Genomic DNA, 20,405 nt, shown 5'->3' with positions numbered 1-20,405 from the left:
ACAATCTAATGGGACCTAAAGCTCTGAACTAATTCATACGTTCCATAATTAATCTGCTTGGGGCCCCCCAGCCCCTCTTTGCCAAGACTGCGCTAATTCTGCCATGATGGATGAACTCATACTTTTGTAATTCAAGCGTGTCTCTCCTCCCTCTCCCTTGGTCTCTCTTGTCTTCTGGCTCTCTAGGTCTTGTCCTCTCGTGTCTGTAGTCTCCCCTCTTTCTTGGCCTCTGTCTTTATCTGTATTTCCCTCTCCCTTCCCGCCCTCTGCTCTTTTCCTGTAAAGACACGCATCAGGAGTTGGAAAAGTTCTGATTCAGCGGCGTCCAGGTTCTGGTGTGGTCCCCTGTACCGGCTTCACTCCTCGGCGCCGGAGGCCAGTGTTAAAAGGCCGGAGCTGAACAGAAAGAAAAACACAGAACCAGGCATTCGCAATGCGTCTTACACAAACACACATCCTGAAATCCCCTCCCATCACCACTTCCCTATCATTGCTCCATGGCTCCACTGCCACTGCAGGGAAGAGAGTGGTGAGAAAGATGGCTTTTACAGAGACAGGGACCACAGTGAGGAGGTCACTCTGCCCGCAAGCCGGAGGGAGGACGGCAAGAGCTGATCACTGTAGTGATAGAGATAAAGACATGACCGTCAACAAGGGAATATCTTTCAAACTGCTTTTCTGTTTGCCAGAATACAAAGATAGATGGGATAACTTTTATGAAAATCTGTTAGTGAACAAAATTAATTGACGACACTGGTGTGTACATTTACACTAGAATGCAGTTGTACTGTTTTAACATGTAACATGCGGTCCTGTGCAGTAGTGGTGCTGTAGGACAATTTATATTCCATTATGGCTGACATGCAGGTTGTGATATGAGACTGAGCCTCTGAACAGGAGACCTCAGGGAGAGAGCAGGGCCAGATGGGGTTGATGTCTCTCATTCGGGATTAGATTTTTGTGGTATTCAATACAGTACAGTCATCATCTCCTAAACCTTTCACCTCAAACCCATCGCATGTAAATCAAAGGTTTTTCACCTGTGCCTAGAATGTGACCTTGGATCATCTATTTTTTTCCAGTTAAAAGCAAAAGTATTCAGTGCTGTTTTTGATGTTTTCCTAGTTTAGATACTCTCCCTTATACAGTAAAACAATGCTAGCTTTCTTCACAGTAGCTGTGAAAATTAATTGAATTCATTATGAGTCGGACCAGGTGGTTGTGTGCCCTGTAGGTTAAATTTTAAAAAAATCACACAGAGCTTGTGCGCGGTGTGCAGGTGGAATCTGTCTGCAGTGGTGGGTTTCTGAGATGAGTCCAGTGAGGAACAGCTTCCACACTCACCCCCACCCCCAGGAAAGAGCGGACAGGTCACTCTGAGAGGACGCTGTGTTTTATTCAATGTCACAGGAGTTTTTTGAGTCAGTTGCATTTTGAAAAACCAAGATAGGGTGACTGCTTTTCAAATTGTTTTGTGGCCCATTGTTTTTTAATCCTAGTCCACATACCCCAATACCAGTCCAGGCTTTTTTTTATTTTGTTTTTAGATAGAGTGAGTTTGTAAATGTATATGTGTTTTTTGGAGGTTGGTGCTGCACCAACTGTGATATAACTGTGATATAAAGCTAAACCTGTTGTATGAGCGACTCTTATCTTAGAGAAACCTTTAAATCAAGATGTGCCTGATTCTGAATTCAGGAAACAGTTCTAAAGTATTTCAGCTGTTTGTAAGCACTTTTTAATGGTTTATTTGGGGGATTAACTATCACAGTGCCCTGCATAGCACAATAGTTCTGCCAATAGAAGGTGTGTGGATTTACTCACAGAATGCCTGGCTGAAGAGATGGCCTTGCTCTGTAGTGAGAATTATGTGCTACTTCACATTGTTTCCGAGACTAGATAGAGGACTGTACTGTACTAGATAGAGAATTGCAAGAAAGGACTGAGGAGATGCTGAGACACAACAGTGTGCTCTGGTGCTGCTGGTTTCACTGATGTTCTCGGAGCAGGACACCTGACTGCTACCGGATGCCTGTGTTTCTGAATACCACCTGTCACAGCAATCAGCCCAGATGGTGCTGTGCAGCGTGTCAGCGTGTCTCATTTCCTAGAGCAAAGTCTCCACTCTCACAGCTTCCAGAAGCCTCTCTGACAAATGAAAGGTTACTCTCCACAGTGGTGAGCTAGGAGGCTGTGAATCCACCAGGAGGGCAGAGGACTTGAGGGAAACAATGTCAAAACACCCACCCACGAAGGAGCAACATTGGCAACAATGTAATCCCTTAAATTCAGACACTCTGTTCTCCAGTTCTATTTACTTCCTTAGCCTTTTAATTCTCCTATCTGTGTTTGTCTAGAGTAGACTGCCCACTATGCACCCAACATACGGATACATGCTTACAATACAAAGCCAGATTTTACCTCCAAGCAGCCATAGAACCTTAGAGGTTTCCTCAGTGTAAGCCTTTGGGATCTCCTGCTCTGCTCTGCACCACAGTAGCAACAAGATTAAGTTTGCTGTAGAACTCTGCTCTGAACGTCTAAGAATAACAAGAGGAGGACATTTGTCCCACCTGACATGTTTGGTAGGTAATAGCTTATTGATCCTGTTCAATACAGATACAGAAACATATGCGTCTAATGGTAGACAGCAAAAGATACCTGAATGATTTAAAGGAAAACAAGAATAATGTAATGAAGACAAATCCCATTGAAAGAAACAATAGTTGTTTAATGGGTAGTATGAAATAATTAATCGCCGAGCACTGATATTCTTCAGTAAGGACAGACTTCAGGCACTGCCCCTGGTGTTCTCTCCTGGACAGTGTCAGTCTATGAAGGTGTCTTCCCCCTGCTGCTCATCTTCTTGGTGTGCTGTGTGAGCTGGGTGTGAGAGGTGGGGCTCTAGTATCCAGTAGCTCTCTGTCTCTCCCTCTCTTCTTTCTGCTGACAGCCTGGGCAAAATCGATTCTGAGAAAGAAACACCAATTTAGATAAACAAATCCATTCTTTCTCAAAAGTCCCAGCATAAACAGACTCTTCCATAGCTTTATCTGGGATAAAAACTTGCAAACATTAAATGACATAGTATTTTTTAATGACCGAGCTTAATTTGTGGTCAGGTAATTGAAAAGAGTATAATGGAATTATACTCAGTCTCAGACTTGGCTCAGGAGGGACTTTATTGAAATATAACTTTAGTAAAACTAATATATTTTTTGAAGTATCAATCCCTGAAGACAACTTGAAAAGGACTGGTTATGTATTATTTTTTATTACCTGCATATGTTCCCCCTGTCCTATTCTCTATCTTGCGTGTGAGAGTGGGAGTCATCCTGTGACTGAACTGTTTGTGTTCCATTGAGGTGCAGTTATACAAGACTGACTCAATGGACTCTGACCTGTTTCTGTGTGAGACGCCTCTTGATCCAGACCAGGACACAGCACAGGAGGTGAAGGAGCCCACTGTGCTCCACACACAGACGGCAGCCTGCCCTCACTGTCTCTGTGGACAAGGGGTCCAGGGTCCTGATCATCTGGGCCCAGCTCTCAGGGCTCTTCCCCTGGGCTGCACTGGCGGCAGCTTTGGGGTCAAAGGCCAGTTTTGGTCCACTGGGTTCCTTTCCTTTCCACTTGCTGACTTGAATCTATAAAAATAGTAATAAATCTTAATAGATTTAAATCAGAAAGGATATTAGGAAAATAGTCATGCAGAGTGCGATTTGTCCCAGAAAAGAAGATGTACTGTTGAGGGTATTGTTCAAGTTATCTTGTTAGAAAGTAGCTTGTATGTTATGTTTTTTTACTCTGCCTTTGAAGCATAAAGAGAAGTTATGTGGCCTGCTATCTCCTACCACTGTATCTTCCACTGTGAGCTGCCCAGTCTCCTGTCTGTCCTTCTCCAGCCCCCACAGCTCCTCCTCCTGTCTGATCAGCAGTTCAGCCTCAGTGGGCACCAAGCGGAGCTCTGCAGAGATTGGGACCCTCTTTTCATTAGCAAACTGCCCTCCCCACACTAGGAGCCCAAAAGCTGCCAGTAGACTCTTCACAGCCTGCATCCTTTTACTATGGTAGCCAGACACTAAATGCCCAGTTTACCTCTGGGTTTCTGCTTTTAAAAGATTGGAACCTTCATGTCAAGGGTTCTGATGACATCACAAGAGGGGTGAATTGTGAACAGCATGAAGATGTAGCTGTTGTCATGGTGACCGAATATACTGACAGCAACACTGAGTTTATCCCAGAGCACTTCAAACCAAACAGACAGGATTACTAAAACATTAGAATATATAATTTTTTCAGTCCCTATCATTTTCAAAGACGTTGTCCATGATATTTGTATTCATTGGTATAAAACAGATCACGTGTCAGATATAGTGCATTGAACATCATAAGCATTCTAGTGGACACAAGAGTAGCACAGCCTTTCCAGTGAGAAGGTTCTCTTCTCTTTTTCCAATCTGGTAACAAGTCCTCACGTTATTAGCCAGACTGGAGTTATGATGAGCATTTGCATGATAGTATAGTACAGCTATTGGATTTTATCGGGTTAGTTAATTGAACACACATTTGCACTTACAATGGGGACTGGAGAGCTTTGTATACAGAAGGGTACTTCCTGAAGCAATCTGAGTGCTCTACCTTCCCCAGGAGCATCATTCCACCCAGGATCTGAACCCCCAGTCCACAAGCCTCCAGTCTGGAGTTCAGAGATCCAATCCACTAATACACACTGCGGCTGTAATATGGAGTGTGTTTCACTTCATATTATAGGGACATGAGACATGTTACAGACAAGAGGATGCAATTTGGACTTTCTAGCTTTATTATTAATTGATCCAAGGAACTCATCCAACTGTTTCTTGAAGGGATCCAGGGTAATGGCTTCAATTACGTCTTGGCAGCTGGTTCCATACTCCCACAACCTTTTGTGTAAAGAACTACCTCCTGTTCCTAGTTTTAAATGCACCTTCACAGTTTTCACTTGTGCCATCTGGTTTGTGTTTTAATATTTACTTTAAAGAAGTCCACATATATTCCAATATTTATTTGCCTCCTTTATTGTTTTCCTACATTAGCTAGAAGATGTGAACAATGTCAACATAAATACCTAGGTCTTTTACATAAGTAGACTCTTCCAGCACAATGTTTCACATTTCAGACTTATAATTTGTTACTAACTGCATGGAAAACCCCGCACTTGACTACAGTAAATGTCATCTGTCCGTCTTAAATTTTATCTAAATCTTGGTGAAGATTTTGCGGTTTCTATTTTAGTATCATCGGCAAAGATGATGATTTTACGAAGTGCTAGAATCAAAATTAAGATTGGGTAACGCAGTGATCCTTAGTACAGCAATTTCCCTCATGTTATCAATAAAGTATCTATCTATCTACAGATACCAGTGGTACAACTCTAAATAATCACTCCAATTTCTCCAATATCTGCACTCTGTTTTCAATCTATTAACCATTAATCCAAACACACACATTTCCGTAAACCACCACCTGTAAAACACTTAATCTTGTATGAGGTACTTTAGCAAAAGCTTTCAGCCTATTTAAAAATGCTATATTATATAAGCTCTCATTATTATTGCTGCTTGCTCAAAGAACTCTAACAAAAAAGTTCTACTTTTCCTAAATCCATTTTAACTACTGGGATCTTATTTGCATTTACATGATCATTTAGTTGTAGTTCAAATAATTGTTTACATGTAATAGAAATCAGACTTTTTTGGTATGCAACTACTTGGTTGAGATATTTGCTTACTTGGATACTTGTCACTCTTTTTATAGATTGGCAGTACATGAACAATTTTCCAGTCCCTGGGTACTACTCCTGCCTTAAGTGACTGTTGGAAGAGTTGTGTCGTTGACTTTTCAATAACATCTGTTTCCTTGAGTACAATTGGTAAGATACCATCGGCCCTGGAAATTTACTCGTCTTGAATGTTTCTAGTATCCAAAACACGTTTTACTCGTCTGTGTTGATACAATTGAGACATGGTGTTGATTTCTTCTTTTCTGAAGTTGTGAAATAGTCTTTTAGTACATCAGCCATTTCCTTTCCATTGTCTAGTTTCCTATCATTGTCCTGGAGACAATTTACTTCATCCATAACAGTGCATTTGCTGTTAACTAAACTTATTTAGTTATTTTGGCCTCAATCACAAGATGCAAAAACTAAATAAGACAGGAGAGATATATGGAGCTTTCCGTGAATTCCGCTTCAGGTGTTAAGCATTCTGCAAGGAATCTAGTAAGCAAATGCAAAATAAAAGGAACATTTTGCAACCGCATTGAGGAAGTTAGCAAAACCAAAAGACTCTGTGACCCTCCAGCAGTGGAGTCGGGAGTCCATGGTCTAAACTGTGGGTATTACCTAGGGTATTAGCCCTGTAGTCTCTTTTGAGACTAATGAGTTTTAAGCCTGACTGATTCCCATATACAGTCTGTTCCCAGGACCCAGACACTGGGCTGTGAGATACTGGCACAGGCACATGGTGTGCTCCTTAAATGGGGAGCTTCAGCAGGAGGCTAAAGCCTGAGAACAAACTGGATTGTAACACTATGTTGAATCAGGGCTATTGTTTTAATTTTGGCAATACAGGGTTCGAGCTGTACGTGCAGATGGAAACTCCTGCCTGATTAGTGACACTCACCCAACTGCATTATGAATGGACAGCAATCAGAAGACTACTGTGAATCAAACAGATTGGGGCAGCTCTGTCTGCCAACACCCAATTAGGGTCCTATCTAGTGCCCTTGTCAACTTGGAGAGTGTCTGTCTGTGGTGCTCAGAGGTCTCTCCTGTAACATCCATTCAATCAACCCATTTTCATGTTCATGTCACTTCTTCAATGAAGCATAGCATCTTAAAGCACGTTGCAGCATCTGGTCACCAGGGCATGGTAAAAGTACAGATGAAGCAGATTTCTTTAAGCGCTGCTCATTCACCTTCTACAAAAGCAGCTCACCATTACAGCATTTGGAAAGTTTCCAGTATGATCTTTTGACTTGATATACCCAAGAGGATGAATGACAAGGGTTGTAGCTCTTAGCAGTCGGAAGTGCCATTTATTACTGAAGGAAGTAGCTGCTGAAAGCAGCTAGGCTTTGCAGGCTCACACTGTGTTCCATCTGTCTCATACAGTTCTGCACTGTGCTCCCCTCAATGACCAAAATCATGTCTCTATTGCTGTCATATTGTATGGAATTGTTTTGTTTTATTAACAGGATCATCTTCTCTTTCTCTTTTCCTTACTTCTAGTAGCCTAGCTTTCTTCTCTCTTGCCTTGTTTGTGAAGGTGTATTGCTGAGAGAGAACCTGCTTACTACTCCCATTTGTTTCTTTGTGACTTTTTTGTTTATAGCTCTTACAAAGTTTAACTGTCCCATCCAGGGGGTGGGGGGGGGTCACAAACTCTAGTCTGCTTAATGCTACAGAAACGAAGATTAGCTCAAGCCCATTAAGCAATGAGCTCCATACTCCGCTGTGAACTCTACTTTTACCTACAAAATGTAACAATGGTTTGCCTTTATCTTTGTTTAATGAGACACATGGTGTGTAGTTTGGTGACTATATGTTCATTACAATAACGAAAAAAGCTCAGTTTTCTCTAATGAATGTACTACTTGTTGCATTGTTGTCGGGCATCCATGACAACAATTAAAAAGCAGACACAGTTTAGCAATGCTAATTAAAGCCTTGCAGGCCGAAATAGATGTTGGAATCCACTGGCCCAGGCCAGCTTCCTGGAACCCGTTCGCTCAATGTCCTTACTCTGAATCCAGGTCATTGCATGAAGGTCCCCACTCCACAGCCTCCCTTCATCAGGACTAGGGGTGAGGGCTAATTAGGAAAACTGAAGAGAACTGCTCTTGGAAAAGGAAAATAAGCTCATCCCATCTTTTTTCCCTCTTTTTTTATTAATGTGACAGGCCGCCATCTCTCCAGCGCCAGAGGGGATGTCAGTGGCTAATTAAAAATGTAGGCTGTGAAATACAGTGAGAGAATATAGGCCAGTGGTTTACGTCCGACCCATCATGCCCCAGGGATGATGGGCTGGAACGGGATCTCAAACCGTGCTCTGTCTTTCCCTCTTTTTTCCGCTATTTCATTCTCTCTCTTCTTCTTTTTTTCCCTTTACTAACTTCCTTTACTAGTGTTTTCTTTTTTTCCATTACTAACTTCCTTCTTCCTGTCTGTTGCTTCAAGTCAAGTTACTCACCTCTGTGCCTCGCTTATGCCTTAAATCACACCTTTATCTACAGTGGGGTGAAGTAACTGCAAAAGAATTACAGGCTGGCACCTTTCCTAAGAAAAATTATTTATTTAAAAAAATAATAATAATGGACTGGAGGTTACTTTTAGAAGCTTTTCTGGGCAGGATTCCCCTACACATATTACATATTAATGGATTCTTTCAAAGTTTTGTTTTGCTTTAGCACAAAAAATCAAATTTCACTTCAGCACTCATATCCTCCATTACAGACATTGTTAACTCCTGCCATGGGGTTCACCTGTAATGCACAGACAGGTTTCCAACCCTGATGAAAAAAGATACAGACAGTCTTAAAAAAAAACATTGAAGAGTGACCATGTTTGTCATGGGTTCATGAAATTAGCAGAACAGAGTGAAGGAAATTAACCCCTTCAGAATCATTTAGTGAATGCAGTGAGCCTACTATTTAAAATGTTAAAGGAATTAAACACCAATCTAAACTGAAGGTAACAGTCAAAACAACAGCAATGAAAAGTATTTTTCTGCATACACTGGAAAGTATCTTTCTTTGTAAAAATTATTACTGCATAGAATAAGTTATATCTTGAAGGCTCCTACACGGAGATCTTTCAGAATTCTCACTAGCATTGTAAATCACTAAAAGTACAAGAACATGAAGTTACCCTAGCTGTTATTGGGAAGAACAGTCTGTTCCATTCATAAATAATGTGTGCAATATAATATTTTGTTTATTTCGCTGATGTTTTTAACCAAAGCAACTTACATTTGAGCCCCTTGTACCCAGTTGAGCATTATCCTGAAGTACTCTGAGTGAAGTACCGAGGTCTTGTTTAACTTATTAAAGTCCTTTGAACATACAATAGTGGCAATTAATACAGAACAGACAGCACATTAAAGTATATTCAGAATCTCAGAAGGCTTTTGTTCCTTGTAAAAGATTGTTCTAAAATTACAGGTGGTGGGAACACCCAAGGTAATGCATGTACTTAAAAATATTACAAATGTATCATTAAACTTTATAAGGTTTATGCCATTCTAAATTCCTCACACATTCACGCATCTACTACAACTTGCATGCAACTTAAGAGCATGATTTAAATCTTTCTTTTTCATGTATAGGTAACAAGGTGAGGCTTGTTCCAAAGTATTCCCATTACACAATGGCTTTCATGAACTTGTATTTCATTATCTTCCGTCCCCCTTCTTTAATGTCTTCTCTTCAGCTTTGTCTTGTCTGTAGGTGTCATTTTTAAGCTTCATTTGTGACTCCATGAGTACATGAAATGCATAGATTAAAAAAAACACTTCCAAATTAATGGTCTTCAGATCTAGTAGCTATCCACACGCCAGCTTCTCCACCACATACTGTATTTACATGAGTTTTTCTCTTGAACTACATTCAGTAAGCTTCATTTCACACATTTACACACCTCTTACACCCCTTTAGGCATTGAACTGTCACTAGTTAGCACAAAAAAATGTCAAATGTTTTTATCAAGAAGGCACTGAAGTTTGTCCCAGGTAGGCATGACTCTGTGTAAAAACAACATCTATTATTTTCTGTCTCGAATGCAGCTGCACTCAATTTCCACAAGAATCCTCTGTTTCTCATTTCATTGTTGATCTGGAAGTAATTCCATTGGGATGATGTTGTCAGTGCCCTGCAGGATTTTACAAAACCTGAATCTGAACTCTGTATAATTTCCTCTGGTCAAGATTTAACAGAAGCCCAGAGTCTGCTGCAGAATGAGCTGATTGGCACTTCCCTGTCCAGGGTCTAAGAGTCTTAGAGCAATCAGTCATTCATTTCAATCAATTATGTCAACTTTTCACAGTCAGCCAATCACTTTATGAAGTCAGATTGCAACAGAGTAATAAAGTAAAGAACAAGAAGTAATCAAGGTATTCAATAGTTTTACTCTTCCTCCCCCAGGACTGGGGTGCTGCTGTGCAAGCATGTTTCTCAAATCCAATGAATAGATTGGAAAATCTTAAATCTTTCTTCAGAATAATAAGTCAATTAAGTCTGACACACAGATCTTAGCAGAAAAGCAGAAGTCCTGTCTACTATTTAGAATAATGCAACAGTGAATGGCATCATTCTACAATTGTCAGCCAGCACAATTTAAATAATTATCTCATTGCAAATAACTCTTCAAACCCTTCCAATCGGGTTTCAAATAATCACACAGCACAGAAACTGCACTGGTCAGAGTCACTAATGCTTTTGATTACGGTTTTCTTCCTATCCTTATTCTACTAGACCTCACCACTGCCTTTGATGGTTAAGCATGACATCTTACTTTCTTCTCTTGAGATTGTTTTTGGACAGACTCTTAAATGCCTCAGCTCTTACCTTACTGATCATTGACACTTTGTCTCTCTTGGGGGTTTCAGCCGTGAGTGGGTTCATTAAGTCTGTTGGTCCTCAGGGCTTGATACTGGGCCCCCTACTGTTTAACATTTACATGTTTCTACTTGGTCAGCTGTTCAGATCACATGGTCTGAGTTATCATTTCTATGCTGATGATACTCAAATCTAAATCTAGCACTGAAGTGGCTGTCTTTGGATCCTCTAATTCCGTCTCTGACATAAAATCCTGAATGACTCCACATTTCCTTTTTTAAAACAGCGACAAAACTGGAGTAATGGTTCTCTACGTGTGAATGGCACTGTACTTGAATTTCAATCTACAAAGAAGAACTGGAAGGTGAAATTTGATCCAGGCTTGACATTTGACCAGTATGAGCACAATATTGTAAAAACATCATTCTTCATCATCCTTCCATCTCAGAAATATTGCCAGACTATGTCCCATGTGGTTTCTGATTGTAGCTAACAAGCTTGTCAACACATTTGTCTTTTCTAGACTTGATTACTGTGACACTCTTCTCGCTGGGGTATCTAAATCCAAACTGAAAAAACAACAGTATGTCCAGAATTTAGCAGCCAGAATCCTGACCAGGTCACATGCAAATAATCACATTACTCCTGTCCTTCTGTCCTGTACTTTGCACTTGTATCCTGTCAGGTTTCATGTCAACTCCAAAATCCCCATGCTCACCTACGTAACTGTATAAGGCTCAACATGGGTTGACACCTCAGTACTTGTCTGAATTATTATCTTCCTGATTCCCACTTTGCAACCTTCTTTCATCTGACTCTGGTCTGCTCTCTGTATCCCAAACTCGCCTACATACTGTGGGTGACAGGGCCTTCTCATGCTATAACCCAAAGCTCTGGAATTGTATATCAGGGAATTATATATCATTGTATACCTTCCCTAAGTGCTTTCAAATCCAGACTCAAAACCTTCTTCATTGAAAGGGTGTTTGCTTAATGATCTCGGTGTCTTATTCTTTGTATGTTCTGCCACAGTTAAATCACTTATTTTTATCTCCTATCATTGTTTGCTCTTGCTTCAGTATCTAATAATAATCAGGATGAATAGGAATGTGCTTCAGGACACCATTTTATCCCTGGACTCCTTCAGGAATGACTACAAGCCCCTTAATGAGACAAATTGTACACCCAGCCTGTCTTCTTCATCACCTCGAGTTAGTATAAGGGCATATAAAATTGTCTTGAGCTTATATATTTGAGCAGTATGAGTGGCTGATTGCAGTCTACTCTGTCTCCATGTTGGCAATAGCCAGCACTAGGCTGCAACGTGCTTTCAGGAGTTCTCATGAAGCGGGAGAGGAGCATGGAGTCTCATATCTTCCGCCCTGGGAAGAGGGGAGCCAAGAATGAGTACAGAGAGGGTGGGGGATGGGAGAACTGCTGCTCAAACAGTTTAGTTCTGCTCTGGTTGGCAGCACATCCTTCTGGATTCTTAGAGCCACAGCCTGGAATAACCAGGATCAGCAACATTGAGCTCATGGAACTTAAATAAAGGGAATGGTGAGGGCTTGGGGAAGGGGGCAGCCCTCCACATGGTGTCACAAAATCATGCACCTCATGCAGTCATGGTGTACTGTATATTGTCATGGTCTTTCTAATTGACCTTGACCCTAAACACCTTTGTAACCACCATGCACATAAGTGATATGATACTGGATCTGTACCATGCATGCTACAGTCCTACAATCTGCAGTCAGCTCTTGTAAATGCAATTTCCATCCTTAACACCACCTTGATAGGGTTATCAGGCAATAATAAGAGGCATTGTGGACTGGCTCTCTGCAGTTTTTTCCAGATTCTCGATTGTTGTTGAACTACAGGAGCCATTATCTGCACAGCTCTCAACTCCCACTTCTCTCTCAAACTGACCTGCTCCCACAATTCTGCCATGGACACCTCACCTGTTCTTTACTGCAGGAGCCCAGCACCATTTGTCCTAGCTGGACTGAACCTGAGTCCCTGCCATCAAATCACACTAGATCCATATTACTCCCTCTGTAGGTCTGTAGCCTTCTTTATATATTATTTTCTAAAAAATGCTCAGGACTAAACTTTGAGAGTTGATTTAGAATTGGACCCCTTACATTTGCTTTGATGCCGGCATGCATCTTAAATGGTTAGGGGAGAAGAGGAGCACAAATCACAATTAATGGAACATTTCTGGTGGGAAAGTCTCACAGTGACTCAGTTCTGCTTAGTCACACCCTGTTCCAAAAGAGAGTGGCTGAATCCAGAAATTTACTTACTTAAACAAACGTTAGCTATCATTTTGAGACAGGAATGTATAGTATATAGAAATCTTAATGTATGGTGCCAGTGTTTGTTTGACATTTTGACAATGTTGCACTGTGTGTACTGCTTTTCCTGCTAGTGTTCCTGCAAGCAAAGTCTTTGGAGCTCTTGGAGCTGGATGCCTTCCTCTGTTGCACAAAAGTGAAAGCAGATGCTTGCACATCTTTTTGTCATCAGATGTTTGCACGTATTTCACTTACATAACACATTGGAACTAAGGAGACACGCATTTACTAGAACCAGCCCACTGTGGGTATTGAAAGGAAATGAAGACTGTTTCTGTTGGTGAATCAGCCTGAACAGATACCCTGTGCCAGAGCTGCTTCAAGTGTCACAAGAGTGGGATCATCCCTGTGATTTCAGAGGGACTATTACACAGTAATTATCTAGTCAGTGTGTGGCTATAGAGCAGTTTTTGTGCAATTGCTGTAATGCATGTAATTACTGCCTGATTAAAAGCACAGCCCAGATCACATCAGTGCTTAATGAACAAGGTGGCAATAAAGAAGAGTAGGGGACAGTAACAGCAAGAGCAGTAAAAAGTGAGTATGATATGATATATGGTTTTGACAGACTCTATTATTTATTGAAATATCAGTACTAAAAAATATGTGGGTGTTTTAAAATGTTTTAAAATTCATACAGTGTGAATATGTGTGAGATAGGCAGCAAGGCAGAAAGGGAGTGTAAGGCAGTTACATATGCTTTCATTGCCAAAGCTGTTGTACTACCAGATATTTCATGGTGAATGATCAATAAATGAATGCTATAGAATTGACAGAACAATCCATCTTAACAGCTGACCAGGAGAAACTAAACCAGGCCGCTGCACCAGTAAAGCTCACTAATGCAGATCTCAAATGCCTTTATGAGCTTTTTGTGTTTCCCGAACAGTTTGAAGATGCTTCTCACCCTCAGACATGGTTCCAACAGTGCTAGCTATGGCATTCTGAGTATCATTAGACTCAAACTTCCTGGACACCCTTAATGCAAAGTTCACTGCCTGGGGTAGTGACAGGGTAGTCCTGTAATGTAACCTGTAACCTTAGCTTGTAGTATATTATTAGGTAAGGTGTATGAGGTAATAGTTCAAGGTAATAGTTATTCCCATGTCTGATTTTTAAAGTCCATTACACCAAGCAAATACCAGGAAGATTTCTTTATTCTGCTACTTATTTGTTATCCTTCTAATCTGTTACATAATAATTGCAAGACTTATTCATTTAATCTTATCATTTTTTGTTAGTTTTTGATTATTCTGTAAGTATTTAGGATTCTTTAAATCTGTTTTTATTCAAATAAGTAAGATACATTACATACTTTCACCTACAGTATGTGCTTGTTGCTCTCTGAGGGCAGAACAACACCACCTCCTTCCAAAAGGTGGCTCTGTTCTCCCTCTCTCCTGTAGAACATTAAGTCATAGGTTAGAGATTTCATAGAAGACTGAAGACTGTAATTTAGAAGGTTATTTCATGTAATAGCCTTGCTCAATTTATGGAACATTCTCTGATTATAAATGTTACTTTTAAAGTAAATCGTATTGAAGTTTTCAGATTAAACAAATTTTAAACGCTAGCATGATTACATTTTGAATTCTTAAGTAAATTCAGACCAAAGTCAGCAACAATATACTGTAGCACTGAGCAGGACACAAGTATACAGAGCCTCCTGCTCATTTTGTTAATGTCAACATGCCGCAATTCCAGTATAAAGCCCCCCCCCCCGTTAATTTATTAACTTCAAGTTCAAATAAGGACAGCACAGAGAGGCAGTTCCCAGGCCCTGGGTTCAATTCCACTATCCTTCCTTGCACCTATTGCTTGCTGGGATAGGCTCTGGCTCCCCTGTGACCCTGAAATGGAGGAAGCGGTGAGAAAATGGATAGATTCTTCAAATATATCAAGGCTTCCTAGCAGCTCAACCTGTAAAGTTGTCATTTCATGTTGAGCACTATGTCCTGGATGTCATACGTTCAAGTCTGTTCAAAGCATGATGCACAATTGGTAGGGCACTACTGAGGATAGGGCTGGGATTATTCAACTTTCAAAGCTCTTTCTGCAAAACAACGACTCTCATCCCTTTCCAGGTATCTGCAGACAGAGCTCGTAGAGCCGAAAGATGGGTGGTCAGGTCTGAGAAAATTGTTACTCTCTTTTCATCCTCCCTGTAGAAAGGATGTTGTTGCTGTGATGTAACGATACAATTGTCAATTCCAAACCCGGTGGGTTTATAATAAAATGTCAATGGCGGCTGAAAATTTTGACCCGAAATCTAGCTGGATTTAACAAAACCTCAAGACATTGCACAGTTCAGCCGTTGAGTCTGAGTGTTGTGAGTCTAGTGAGGGGTGTACAGCTCTAGTCCTGGATGGCAGTAACTTCCCGAGTCCTACTGGTCTCTTTATACAGTACCCGCAGCCTCTTAAGAACTGGGGAAGGTTGTTAAATTGGTCCATTAAATCCAATATTGAAATAAATTAGAGCACGGGTGGAATTAAAAGCTGCAGACACAGCAGTCCTCCAGCACTAGAGTGGCCCTGTTGTAAGTCTTGTAAACTGAGATCTGTGGGACAGAAACTGTGGTTCCCCTGTGTTGGAGAGTTTCCACACTGGGCCTGCTGCTGTGACAGCACTATCTCAGAGGAGGATTAGAATTCACACTTCCCCACACTAGCCTAGCTGAGGATGTGAAAGTAAGTAGCCTGGTGGTGTGGAAGTTACTTCAGAGAGGCTGTAGGGTCTGGGAGTTAACTCGAAGAATTAGAATTACCTCACCTCCAAGTGACTGGGGATCCAGAGTAGTTGGAGCTCCTCCACAGTAGCCATAGTGATGTAATCCTTTGAGCTGTATTTGCGTGCTCTCAGTATAGGGCTCAGGGTAGAATCCTCTATGATTTTGATGGCTGTTCTCTATATTTTCAAATCTGTTGGAACTGGACTCTCAGTTGATAAACAAAAGCATTTTTATATTTGTCCATCTCTAGTAGATGATTTAAGCATTTTTATGTATTTGTTGTCTCACATATTTTAATATACACTATAAGATGTATATTGGATGCATGTATCTGGATGCATCACCATTTTATTTGGAAAAAGGGCCAGTCAGTTAGACATAGACAAACTGTAGCATTCCTCCAGGAACCACAAAAACCAGGGAGCACGGTTATTAACAGGCTCTATTTCTTTAGTGCAAAGCATCCGGTAGTTTTGTGAAAAAAACAATTATCTTTGTTGTTTGTGTTGAACAGTTCTGTTCTGCTCAACCCCCACATACACACCTCACACGTCTTAGTGTTGAAGCCTCCCGGATCATTTTCAGACCCTGTTGAAAATTAATTTCTGAAAATCTGTTGGAAAAAGACAGCCAATGGATTTATATTCCAGAGCAACAGAGGCAACTGTATTCTTTGAACTCTTTGAGTTCTGCAGAAACTTTTCCATTGGAAATTGCTCTAGGCCTGAAACAAAAGTCACATCACTTCTTTTTATTATACATTTGTATTGTTTATGCTCTTCCTAACTGCACTCGAGAGCATAACCGTTACCTTAATGAAGCTGCACCTGCTGTTATTGGGGTACTACAAAAAACTGATACAGATACAAGGACATCAACCAAGTTAACTTCCATCAGTGTGTGCCTGGTATTGCTATGCTTGTCAGTGTTTGAGGTAGTATATAGCATTAACCAAATAATTAATTCAATCAATTAATGAAGATTCCCCTTTAGGAGCTAACTTGTCCATCCCTGACCTATTTTGTAGAATGGGGAGTCATATTTGCATTGTAAACAAACATCAGGGGAAACAGTTCCACATCATTTGGCGAAGAAACTATAGCCCCAGGCGTCTGTGCTCCAGTCCCTGCTCTGGGTAGGAAGAGGTTCTCAGACATCATTATCCAGCTTAATTTTAAGAAGAATGATATCTTCATTAATGCTTTACGAAAGGGAAAAATCCATTTCCAGAGGCGAACTCTTCTTGTAGTAGGAATATTCTCACCTGTTTCCCCCTCCGTTCGAACATTAGGAGGATCCCATTGTGGGCAGTGGACGCCGCACGTACATGTTGTACAGCACAGTCACATGTATGGAATGTTGTGGACATGACTGATATTCCAGGCCTTAAAGAAGATTCAGAAAGAAGCTCTGGGGAAATGAATAAACCGTGTGCTCTGATAATTCGTTAAGTAAAATCAAGATAATGAACCTTTAATTCCCTGGTGAGCCTGCCAAGGAGGGGGTGGTAATTACATTTCTGAGTCGTTTCCAGTCAGGGTTTTTAACAGCTACAGTATGTGCTCTGACTGATAAACCTGTCAGTTACATGTAGCTACTAAATGTGGCTACTGACTTTAGTCTGGTGGTTATCATTACTGTTCATTAGTCATATTAAGCAAGCATAGCTCAGTACATTCTGTCCAAAGTAAATATTAATAACCTCTACACCTTAAGAATCCTGGCCTCTTCAGCTCAGATTTTAGAGTGCTGAGTAGGACAATTGGTTCCTATCTAATTCCTAGATTCACATTTATCCCTCTCTTTTCTTGAGTTTGAAACTCAACAAACTTGGGAAACATTGGCCAGTGTGAGCGTGTGCGTGGGTGCACGTCTCCTCCTGTCTTCCGGTTCCCAGCTCCTTAAGCCTGAATGGTGATGCAGATCATCTGTTAACCCCTTTTTTTAAATTCTCAGGTCTCCTCTCACAGTCCTAGGCGGTCTGCTGTGGCGGTGTGTGTTTGGCAGTGTAGTCACGACCTGTTGCTGGCTCCCCTCCTCCCTTCAAGGCTAAGCCCCTATCAATGCGGGTGTGTTTCTCCTAGTAGACAATGAACCCTCTTTCCCAGCTCTTATACAGCTTTTGAAACTGGGCCTCTCTGGCTGACTGCATAGCCCCACAGAGTGCAGTGTGGGAACACAACATCTCTAGGACTCTGACACCACAGCAAAAGACATTTGCTGCGTGGGGCTCTGGGCTTGATATTGTTTATGTATTGTATATAGACTCTTCAGGTCTTTCAACAGCCATGTACAGAGTACAGAGATGTGCTCTGAGCCAGATTATCCGAGTTGCTCTTTACTTTTGCGTCTGCGTTTGTCTCTGAGCTCAGTAACTGGTGATAAAATTAAGATGTCTCTTTAGGTAATCATACATTAATTAATTTAAATTGATTTACTGTATCATAGAATTGTTTACAATATAGGCATGACCCAAAGAATTATATTACATAGAGAGCATGATCTCAGCAAGGACAGACATGCTAATTGTCCAAGAAAAGACAACCACTTCATATCATTCTGTTTTATATTTGCTTTGAAGAAACGTTGACATTCCTGAAGTCTGGTTGAAAGCAAACCTACAGGAATAAGATGTTTAAAATTATAATCTTCACCCCCAATCCAGAGATCAGTGAGTGTGGGTCCAAAGGGCCAGGTTAACAGTCCCAGGCTAGAAAATGTTGACCACTAGGAATCTCTCCCATTACCATCCTGACTGGACACAAGCTGGGGGGGAGATGGGCTTTGGGGGGGGCTCCAAATTGCTTGCTTGGAGCACAAAAGGAAGGCGCTGTAGCTATGAATCTCTGTGCTGAAAGTATTTATCCCCCTTGGTGTCCCCCCTGCTTCAAAGGGACATTCAATAAGGGTTCTCACCCCCAGACTTTTCTTTGATTTCCAAATGTTTAGAAAGCGATGACTGGGAGGAAGTGAGCAACACACAGGCCTGCTCTTGCACAAACAATTGCGAACTTTTAAAAGAAACAGGAATTAAACCTGCCAGGTGATTTGAAACTGCAATCAAGACTGATATTTTCCCTATGTCCTTTTTTGTAGACAAAGAGCTGTTTAATCCCGAATTTATGTACTTTTCTCCACTGTTTACATTACCTTTTTTATTCATAGTTGTGCTGCAGTCAGAGTTTTCATCCCCAGTCTGTAAATATCTGGTTCTTAAAGTCCCTGGGTCTTGGGTCTCCTCTCCACCCCTCTGAGCTTTTAGTGTCTCTACTCTGTAACTGAACTCATTACTTGCTTCATTGGAAGACCTGCATTTTTGCCAGCTCTGAAGTACCTGATGATGTAGAGAGGAACCTATAAATACCACACAGCTGCAGTTCCAATGGAAGTGTGAGTTCTCAGAGATGGTGTCAGTGAGAGTGTAGGCAGGCAATCTCTGCCACCTTTAGCACATGCAACACACGTCTAGTGGGTTACAATTGTAGGTTTCATATCCTTTCTGACTCCACACATTTGAGTGGTGTCCACATCCATTTGGGAAAAGGCTGGAAATTGCAATGCTTGTTATGGTGCAGGTGCAGTCAGCCATTTAAACCAGCTTTTAACTCCCTGCTACAGCTCACCAGTGAACGTTTGCTAAGGAAAATCATACTGGAGGTCTTAAAGCACAGTACAAATAGCATCAAGCTCATTCCATCTTAGTAATAAGTGGTTGGAACATAGAAAAACATAGTAAATGTTAAAAATGATCAAGAAATTTGCCTGTAGTACAGGGGAATGCTTAAACTCCTCTTACTGGATGAACTGCTCTGCAATCCCCCCAAATTCACTCCTATCTACAGTACAGTCATTGCACGATAAATTACAGTTATCTGCAGTCCTTACACATCTGTCACCTGTGCCAATTGAGCTTATCTTCAATGCATTATTTGTGCATCGTAGCATCAGTCAAGCACAGACGCCTTAGAACTGACTGCCGGGCTACGGTACACTGTAATGAGATAAAACAGCAGAGAGAAGCATTGTATCTGTGAGGAGATGAGAACCCGCAGCTTCTGTGCAGAATGCAGCAGTCTCCAACTGAGACAGGGCTGTCACTCAGAGATGCTGTCTCTCTGGTAACGGGAGGCATATTTTCAAAGAGTTCCTAGCTGATTCTCATTTTTCAATTGCATGATCAGGGTGTTGCTTTAATGTCCATTTGTGCAGGTCAGCAGGTGAGGAATTTTGGGAGGATTCTGTGCTCTGAAAATGACTGATTGCAAGGAGTGTGTGTCCTGAACCTGGAACCTGGATGCTTTGCTCATTGCATTTGCTTTCCTTCTTTGTGTGACTTCAGAAAATGCAGAACTGCACTTGCATAAGAAAATGAGAAGTGTCTCCAAGTAGTATGAAATCATACTCCCCCTTGTAAAGCACAGAACAAGGGCCAATTTTCAACTTCAGTGGCCCACTGTGCATGTTTATCTGCTCTACTGATTTTAAAACACTAATTCCGCTTCACGGTGTCACTGACATTTGTTTGGAAATTCATTTTATTTTAAAGGCCTATCTTATTTTTACTGGCAATATTATTTCTAGACTAGAAAATGACAGCACTCCAAAGTCTGCACAACAGACCCCACCTTCCTTCGCCAGTTAATAAGATCATATTGTCATCATTTCATCCTTGAGCCAGCACACAGTAGGTGAAAGATTAATGGCAAAACTGCTTTGAAACGAGA

General features: G+C 41.1%; 1 long non-coding RNA gene across 1 annotated transcript; it reads right to left on the bottom strand.

Annotated features, from left to right (window-relative positions):
- Nucleotides 1-2,710: 2,710 nt before the first annotated feature.
- On the bottom strand, nucleotides 2,711-4,099 carry LOC148651260 (uncharacterized). The gene is made up of 3 exons (XR_015925529.1): nucleotides 3,855-4,099; nucleotides 3,402-3,647; nucleotides 2,711-2,970 (listed from the first exon to the last, which is right to left on the bottom strand). It is a non-coding gene; the product is annotated as an uncharacterized LOC148651260 (long non-coding RNA).
- Between the last annotated feature and the right edge of the window lie 16,306 nt (nucleotides 4,100-20,405).

This window comes from Lepisosteus platostomus, chromosome 12 (genome assembly GCF_059453375.1).
Source record: "Lepisosteus platostomus isolate fLepPlt1 chromosome 12, fLepPlt1.hap1, whole genome shotgun sequence".
Classification (NCBI taxonomy): Eukaryota; Metazoa; Chordata; class Actinopteri; order Semionotiformes; family Lepisosteidae; genus Lepisosteus; species Lepisosteus platostomus.
The sequence above is the reverse complement of the archived record's forward strand: the minus strand, read 5'-3'. Positions and strand labels throughout refer to the sequence as shown.